The sequence below is a fragment of the Tenrec ecaudatus genome, chromosome 15, assembly GCF_050624435.1.
Source record: "Tenrec ecaudatus isolate mTenEca1 chromosome 15, mTenEca1.hap1, whole genome shotgun sequence".
NCBI lineage: Eukaryota > Metazoa > Chordata > Mammalia > Afrosoricida > Tenrecidae > Tenrec > Tenrec ecaudatus.
The window spans coordinates 87,683,514-87,693,340 of NC_134544.1; the positions used below are offsets into that span (position 1 = coordinate 87,683,514).

Consider the following 9,827-nt stretch of genomic DNA (forward strand, 5'->3'; position numbering starts at 1 on the left):
CTGGAATTTTATTTCAACTCAATTGATTATATCCCTTGCAAGCAACCTAAAACTCATTGAACTACCATTGATCCCAGGCACTGGCTGAACCCTCTGATCTTTCAGCTGACTCCTCATTTTGGAAGACTACATGATTTACACTCCCCTTGACAGACAAATAGTCACTAACCCCCAGTTTGGGAAAAACAGGTGAGATCTATATTTTAAAAATGTGAAAAGAAGTCGCATTTTTAGCACTGTCATGTAAAGAATTGTCTTTTGATGCGAAGTTCATGAATTGTTCTCCTGCTGGGACCACACTTTACAAAAACACCTTGTTTTTGAAACATGATTAGATAGCAAGATAGAGTATCTTAGCAATGTCATCTTAATAAGCCTTGGTTTATTTTTTTAATTTTTACTACTTTATCAAAACATGTCCCTTAGGTGTGTAGGATTCCTTTTTAAAATTCTTTCCTAGAAACAACACACAAAGGAGAGGCACGTTGTCTTCCAGTCACTTCTGGAAGAGGCTTCTGGGGCTGAGAAGGAACTTCCTTCTCATGGTGTCTCACTGGTTGTTTTTGGCCTTGGCGTGTATTAAGATGTGATATTTCAGGTTAGTCGACTCAGCAAACTTCTTGTTCACCTAGGACCTGTCTCCCGTGTGGATCTGCACGTCTGTGCACAAACTGAAATCCAGGGAAAAACGCTTCCCACAGCCTTCCAACGTGCACTGAAAAGGTTTGTCTCTAGTACGAAGCAATTGGTATTGTCTGGCTTTGAGCTCTTGACAAAAGCCTTGCCATACTCGGCACAGACGTGGACGCGGGGCCGTGGGTGTGCAGGTGCTTCCTCCTGGCTGAGTTGTCCCTGAGCACCTTCGGGCAGCCTTTGTGAGGGCAAGCTATTGTTCTCAGAGAATCAGCTTCTTGAATTTTTCTTGGCTTCATTCTGGCAAATTCTGCCAGCTGTTCGGGGTCCAAGAGGTAGATGCCAGGGATCCCTCCAGGCGGGAGCATCTTTCCCGTCATGTACTCCGAGTAGTCAGGAGGGGAGTTCTCCCCAATGATCTGCTCCCCAACCAGTCTCATGGTCAAGACCTTTTTTCATCTGACTACCATAGAGTGACGGAGAACGGGTCCTCCAGCATCTTGAATGATCTGCACCTGCTTCTCCCACTTCTTGTTGCCCGCATCAGCCCCGCCGCCCGACGAGAGCTGTCGCTGCCGCCGCCTCCACGGTGACCAGGTCTGCTCGATGTAGTCCTCATCGTCCTCGTTGCCAATGCTGGCCGGCGCTGGAACTGGGATTGGGATCTGGCCCTCGAAGCCTTCCTCTGCGCCCACCACCAACTCACACGTCTGCACCAGGATCGCCTCCTGGTGGTGGTGCACCTGGCTCAGGTCGTCGGTGACCTGTGACCTTAGCGACCTGCGGCCATAGTGCGATCATGGGCGGCGGCGGTGGTGGTGGTGGTGGTAGCTGGCGTGCCCATGGCCACCCCCGCCACTGTGGTCGCCCCCGTCCTTGTCCTCCTCGCCCACCACCATGGTCTCGATGGTCTCCACCGGGATGGTCTCCACCTCGATCTCATGCAGCTCCATGATCTCGGCCAGCATCTCTGAGCCGTCCATGGCGTTGTAGAGGGTGTCGCCCGAGGCCATGGCTCTGGGCTCCGGCCTGTACAAGGAGGCGTCACACAGCGGGGAAGGAAGGCAGAGGGAAGAAGGCAGTGAGTGGGCAGGGCCCATTCCTTCTTTTTAACTAGGGCTTAAATTCTAGTGAATGTCTCCTGAGTTTTTGGGCATTTGATACCATGGAAATAACTTTTGTAAACATAACTATTTAGCATTTTGTGCATGCCTTGGGTGTTGATTAGTAATTTCTGAGGCTCTTGTTGTTGATAGTTCTGATTGAGTCCCTGTGCACAAGGGAATGAAACACTGCTAACCCCTGCAGCATCCTAACAAATTAGGATGAACCTATTGCTTCAGTCACTGTATCAATCCATTTAGTTGAGGGATTCCTATTTTTCACTGCCCCTTTACCAAACAAAATATCCTTCTCCAAGGACTGGTCACTTTTGACAACATGTCCAAATTATTTAATGTGAACTCTCACCTCCTAACCTCTAACTAGGACCATGACCTTACTTCTGCCAAGACAGATTTGTTTGTCTATCTGAAGGCCCATGCATTACAATTTAACCATATTGATTCTTATTTCTCCCTTATTCAATGTCCAACTTCTATATGCATATGCGGTAATTGGCAATGCCATGGTTTGGGTCAGATAAACCTAGTCCTCAAAGTAACATCATTGCTTTTCAACACTCTAAAGAGGCCTTGTTAGGAAGATTTATCCAGTATAATGCATCTATTGATCTATTGACCTTATTATCACCTTTTAGTTGTTTTGTAATTTTCCATAAGCTAGCAGTCTTTCTAGAAGTTAATACTTAATCAAGCTTAGATTAAGAATATTAATCAAGGAGGGACCTGGAAGCCCACCTTTCACTGAAACCACCTTGTCTCAGAGCCCTGACATGGAAGGCTGTCCTTAAGACCTAGAGGAATGTTGATGCTGAGATTCCAGAAATGCATAGTGACTGGGCACAAGACGGTCTAAAACAAATTGTGCATCTATCTATTAGCATGACTTGCAGATCAGTTTCAGAGGGGCCCTAACCCTCACCCTTTATCTTATAACTACAACCTCACACCCCTCTGCCTTCAGGAACACTTGGAGGATTGCAAAAGGGTGGTGTCAACGATATCCAACTAACCATTCTGACTAATGCTGCCCTCCTTTATCGAAGCATAGCCTCTCCCCACCACACTCATTTTGTTTTCTTCGCTCCACATTCCTGGTTAAGCATGATTCACAAGCTCCAGCCCAGACACTAGCTTATCCCTTCTCCCTAAAAAAACAAAACTATGCATGCAATGTCCTAGAACCCAAGGCAATCAGCCCTCTCCCAGTTTGTGTTGTTTGCCATCTGTCAACATTACTTAGCTTGAAACCCATGCTCTAGTCCAAGATGACCGAATGGATGATAAGTCATCTCTTTCATTAATCCATCTCATGTACTTTTTTTAAAAGATAATTTTATTGGGGGCTATTGTAACAATCCATAATTCAATTGTATCAAGAATATTTGTACATATGTTGCCATCACTTGTTTTTAAACGTTTACTTTCCATTGATACCTTGCTATCAGCTCCCCCTTTTCCCTCTCTTCCTCTCCCCCAACTCCTGTGACCCCTTGAAAAATATTAAATTATTGTTATTTTCATATCTTGCACAGACTGCTCTCTCGCTTCCCCCATGGTTTCTGTTTTTGTCCCCGGGGTATGTGTGTGTGGGTATGTGTCCATCATTGTGATTGGCTCCCGCTCATTCCCCTCCCATCCCTGCCTTTCTCTCCCCTACTGGTATCAATACTCCCCATTCCTGTTCCTGGATTCCATATGTCACGAACTCTTATCTCTTTTCTGTACCGGCACACAGGCTCCAGTCTAGCCTACAGGGAAAGGCAGAACTGGAGTCATGATAGTGGGGTGTGAGGAAGCCTCAAGGAACCAGAATAATATTTGGGTTTTTTCAGTGCTATCCTGTGCCCTGGTTATTTCATCCCTTCAGTGTGACCCTTCTGTAAGGAAATGTCCCATTGTTTACAGATGGATTTGGGGTCTCTACTACAACCCCTCTAATTCTCAACAATATGGTGGTTTTTATTTTGCTTGTTTGTGGTCTTCTGAAGTCTATTACCCTATCTCATGATCACACAGGATGGTGTGCTTCTTCCATGTGGGCCCATTGGTTCTCTACTAGATGACCACTTTTAAACTTCAAGCCCTTAAGACCCCAGGTGGTATCTCTTTTGATAGCCAGGCACTACCCTCCTTCTTCACAACACTTGCTTATGCACCCATTTTGTCTTCAGTGATTATGCTGGTATGGTGAGCATCACAGAATGTCAGGTTGTTAGAACAAAGTGGTCTTGCATTCAGTGAGGGCTTGAGCAGAGTCCCAAAGTCCATCTACTATCTCATTGTATGTCCTTATAAATATATGTATGTAGGTCAAGACCTCTATTCTTAAGAATTAATGTATTTACATATGTACAGACCTATGCTTATACCACTATCCATAGCTTTGCTTCCTAGATCTTTCCTCTGTTTCCTTTTACCTTCCTCCCTACCCACCATCATGCTTGCCCTTCTTCTACCTCATAGTAATTCCTCTCAACTATATTGATGTTGCTTCAACTGCTGTCTAAAAGTGGTCATAACTCCAGGCTTGCAGAAACCTTCTAAGAGCTAGTCACAAGACCTCAGACTGCAGTTCCACCGTGCTGCTAACCACCTTGTGCCTACAGTCTAGGGCTTTTCAATTCCCCTCCCCAGCCAGGAACAGAGTGACTACACCATCCATTACCTTCCCTCATCTCAGGTACTTTTAAGAGTCTTACCTCATTCACCTTGACTCTTAGCATCATCAATCTACCTACACCTACACCTTGTCTGTAGTGTGCCGTCTTTCACAAAAGCTTTAACATTGGACATCCTTAAACACAAGAGCCTTAGAGAATAGAAAATACACCTCCCTCTTGGCTTATTTTCTTGTTAAGGTTGTCTCTGCCTTAACCAAGTCCCCTCTAGTATTCCCTGCTTATTTCCTTTTATCTCTTGTTGTCCACCTCTAAAACAACTTGCACTGGTTACCACACTCTATTGTGGTATCACACTCTATTACTATGGGTTTCTAAATGGGCTCCCCCTACCGTGCGCATTTGTTCACACAGTGTAGATATTGTACAGTATCCATGGGATGCAAGGGGCTTGGAGCAGGACAAACTTTGATGAAAAACTCAATGTGTTGGAATGTCACGATGAGAGAAACATTTACATTGATATCAAGAAATAAAAGTATAGCAATTAGCTGGATGATGTAGTGGGAAAGAAAGAAACATGAACAAGTGTGTGACAACTACTTAAAATACATATAAATAATTACTTTTTTTAGTTAAATGATCATTAAAATATTGGGGGAATTTTCTTTATAAATCTTCCCAGGTTAGGTTGTTTGTGTTACTTTCAGATAATGCGTCAAAAAAATAAATTAAAACGTAAATGGAAAGAAATCATTCTAAATGGGGAACCACTTACAAGGATCTAAATATAAACTCTTCCCTGAGGGATGGACAATAGAAAAGTGAGTGAAAGAAGATGACAGTGTAAGATGTGACAAAATAATAATTTATAAATTATCAAGGGTTCATGAGGGAAGGGAGAGCAGGGAGGGAGGAGAAAAATGAAGAGCTGATGCCAAGGGCTTAAGTAGAAAGCAAATGTTTTGAGAATGATGATGGCAACAAATATACAAATGTGCCTGACATAATGGATGGATGTATAGATTGTGATAAGAGTGGTATGACCCCCCCCCCAATAAAATGGTTTTAAAAACTGTTACTGGAAATTGTGCGCAGGAAATAACAGCAACAAAACCATCAATCACATGTCATACTTTTCTAAATTATTTTTTAAGTACAATACTAGTGTTTTTATGGCACAAAAACAATTGACACAATGAGTTCATTGACTTGGACTGAAATCATATGTTGTGCCTGAAAAATCACCTAAGGTGATATGAAATGTATCTGTGTGATTTAATGCTCTAGGTCAACCTTTAACAATAAAGATCAACCATCAACCTAAACATTTAACTCCCAAGTCTATACAGTACTTCAGATTGAGTTTTCATTTTGGGAAGACCTGGAATTCATTCATTCTCTAAGATGAATAAATACCTGGTCTCACATGAATATCAACTAAGGGGAGCTGAAGAAGTATGCGCCCTAAATTTAGAGTGGGTCCTGTATTTAATGCAAACACACTCAGATTGGAACATGGTTGGAGGCCAAGAGGCACCACTTAGGGTAAGAAGTGCAGGACAAGAAACTGACATGCCTTACTCAACATTATCTACTACTATGTTTCAGATCACAGACTTGCCAGAGAAAGAGACTGTCCAGTTGAGGGAGCTAAAAATCTGGGAATACGATCTTTCACATTTACGCACTAGAAGAAAAGATTTCAGCATTTGGCTGGTCTGTGAACTAAATTCATTCAGCCAACTCCAAACTCCCTAGACTCCTGCTTCTTGTATTTAGAGAATACAATAATTTGACTACAGGACGCTTGAGCTACAAAATGGTGAGTATTAAAGAGCCCTGGTATATTTTATTATACACATAAAGGTTAGATAAGACTTCTTGAGAATACTATGTCCATTACCTGAGGGTTGACTATAATGTAAGAGCATGACAGGGGAAGGGAACGAAGACTGGGCTTTATAAAGCTTCATGATAGCTATTGCTATGAAATGTATATATGGTATGATGCACTGGATTACTGATGATCTTCCTTATGTGACTTAGAGTTGGTTATGTAAGGTGTCCACATCCCAGTTTGAGACTTGGTTCATTGGGACGGGCAACAGAACTTTCTGAGTAGAGTCTGGATAGAAAGTTCTACCAGAGGACATGGATTATCAGGTTGTCCAGTGTCACCATTTCTCCAACCCTACAGTTTTCTTTATTCCCTTCGTGCAGTGAAACATTTTGTATAGATTTCTAAAAATGGAAGATTGAGCTCTTTCACGGATTAGAAATTTAATCCTTTCATGGCTTCATTAAAAGAATGAATCTGATGACAATGTATCCAGTTGGTCAATATGTGGGAATTATTTTTTATTGATGGTGAACCACTCCTCACTCACAATGATCCTTTGCACAGCAGAAGTAAATCCTGCCTAGTCTTTCACTATCTCCACAATGCCTGACATAATTAGCCCCCGTGTTGTTAAAATACACCCTATTGTTAAAATATGGCCATTGAAGGTGGTTTTATTTTTTGTCAAAAACCAATCATGTCCTTTTCTCTGGACTATTTCATTCCTGTGATATGTCCTATGTAAGGGAATGATGCCTAACATCTTTGCTTTTTAATAACATTTTTCCTGTACTTCTTCAGAGACAAAAAACAAAAAATACAAACTCACTGCGATAGAGAGGACAACAACTCATAACAACCAAAAAGGGGAGGGTAGAGCTGTCCCTGTAGTTTCTTACACTGGAACTATGTGTTGGAATCGAAAGCCTTATTTTTCTGCAGTGATGTGCCTGGAAGTTTCGAACTACTGACTGAGAAGTTAGCAGCCAAATGTTTCATTAGTGCTCCTTCCAAGATAGATTTGTTTATACTTCTTCCTGTCTGTGGTGTATTCAATATTCTGCACAAATAACAAAAAACTAAAAGAAATTAATGTATAGTTTTACTCATTGTCCATTTTTAAAAAAAATAGATATGTTGTAATGAATATACCATGGTCTGGCTTGAGCCAAGCACCCCTCAGACCCAAAGTGGCATTGTTGATTTCAACACTTTAAGTGGGTCCTTTCCAGTAATTTCTCCAATAAATTATGTGTTTTGGTTTCTTGACAGTGTTGCCAAGGATTATGGATCCAAATAAAATAAAAATCTTTTTTTTTAAATCATTTTATTGGGGCCTCATACAACTCATCACAATCCATAGATACCTCCATTGTGTCAAGCACATTTTACATTTGTCACCATCATCATTCACAAAACATTTTCTTTCCACTTGAGCCCTTGGTATCAGCTCATTTTTTGTCCCTCCCCCCATCCCCATGAGCCCTTGATAATTTATAAATTATTATTTTTCATGTCTTATACTGTCCCATGCACCAGGGAGGGAGTTATATGTAGATCCTTGTGATTGGTTCCCCCTTTCTTCCCCACCTTACCCTCCTGATATTGCTACTCTCATTATTCATCCTGAGGGGTTTATCTCTCCTGGATTCCGTTTCCAGTTCTTATCTGTACCAGTGTACATCCTCTGGTGTAGCCGGATTTTTAAGGCAGAACTGGGATCATCATGGTAGTAGGGGAGAGGAAGAATAAAGAGCTAGAGGAAAGTTGTATGTTTCTTCATTGGTATACTGCACACTGACTGGCTGGTTACATCCCCACAACCCTTCTGTAAGGGGATGTCCAGTTGCCTATAGACGGGTCTTAGGTCTCAACTCCAAGCTCCCCCTCATTCACAATAAGATTTTTTGTTCTTTGATGCCTGATACCTGATCCCATTGACACCTCATGATCACAAAGGCTGATGTGCTTCCTCCATTTGGTCTTTATTGCTTCTGAGATAGATGGCAGCTTGTTTATCTTCAAGTCTTTAAGACCCCAGATGCTGTATCTTTTGATAGCCGGGCATCTTCAGCTTTCATTACCACATTTGCTATGCACCCGCTTTTTCTTCACTGATTCTATCAGGAAGGTGAGCATTATGGAATGCCAGTTTAATAGTACAAAGTGTTCTGGCATTGAGGGAGTATTTGAGTAGAGGCCCAATGTCCATCTGCTACCTTAATACTAAACCTATATGTGTACATCATCATATATAAATGTATTTACATATGTACATGCCTGTACTTAGACCTCTACAAATACCCTTTGCCTCCTAGTTCTTTCATCTATTTCCTTTTCCTTTCCTCTTGTCCTACTCTCATTCTCAGCCTTCATTTGGGTTTCAGTAATTCCTCTTAGTTATATTGCCCTTGATCAAACCCTACCTGGCCTCCCACCCACTACTCACCATTGATTTTGGATCACTTGTTGTTCCATTGCCCCTGGCTTTCTTAACACCCACTTCCTTTCCCCCACCTTCCCCTCTTCCATTTACCCCTGGAATTCTCAGTCCCGTAGTTTTTACCTCCAGATTGTTTGTCCTGCCTATCTTATCTAGATAGACCTGCAGAGAAGATAATATGCACCCCCCCCCAAAAAAAAAAAAAACAGAGCAAAACAAAGCAACAAAAGAAACAAAACAACAAAAAGAAAAACCTATAAATCAGTTCTGAACTTGTGTGTTGTGACCCCTTTGGGAGGTCAGGTACCCTTTCCCAGGGGTTGCTCAATTCATAACAATAGCAAAGTTACAGTTATGAAGTAGCAACAAAAATAATTTATGGTTGGGGGGTCACCACAACATGAGAAACTGTATTAGCGGGGTGTGGCATTAGAAAGATTGAGAACTACTGCTGTAAATAGTTCAAAGTCTGTTTGTTGACCTTTAGGAATATTTTCTGGTGGAGTCTAATGGGGTGCCACTCCCTGGCCCCAAAGTCTATTTTTGATATTCCTTTGGGACTGCATTGCTCTGCTCCCTTTGCTGTTCTGTTGCATGCCTTCAGTGTTTTGCCTCGGTGTGTTGGGGTCAGATTGGGCACAATTCTCACACTGTCTCCAGTGTTGTCCCCCATAGTGCTGTGGATCAGTAAGGGATGTCATGCCTTTTAGTGGGGCCGGCCCTATGGTCCTCTCTGCGCATTGGCTGCTCTGAGCTGGAATATCATCCTCAGGGCTTGGTGGGCCAGCATGGGCTCCACTCTCTCTTCCTCACCCTTCATTTGCTCTTTTTGTGCTCCAATCAGACATGCCCCTCTCCCTGAACTGTAGCTTCAGTGCGGTCCTCTAAAGTAAATTCTTCTCGGGGAGGGGAGACTGTCCATGTAGTTGGGATTGGAGCCGGCCCCTCTAACCTCTCTTGGTTCCCAGTTTCATGCCATTATGTTGTGTTCACATAATGGAGAACCGAGTTGAAGTCTGGTCCCTCTTTCCCTGTGTAAATATAAACAATACTCTCCCCTTGGGTGGGTTAGTGCCCTGTTCTCCTGCTACCCATGTCTCTTTTTTCTTTTTGCCCTCTATTTAGTTGGCTTCCATATGTATCCCTAGGTTTGGTCTTTCCCCTGC

At 42.5% G+C, this 9,827-nt stretch overlaps 1 pseudogene; it reads right to left on the minus strand.

The window, feature by feature from the left end:
• Positions 1 to 550: 550 nt before the first annotated feature.
• Positions 551 to 1,646, minus strand: LOC142427252 (transcriptional repressor protein YY1 pseudogene; annotated as a pseudogene).
• Between the last annotated feature and the right edge of the window lie 8,181 nt (positions 1,647 to 9,827).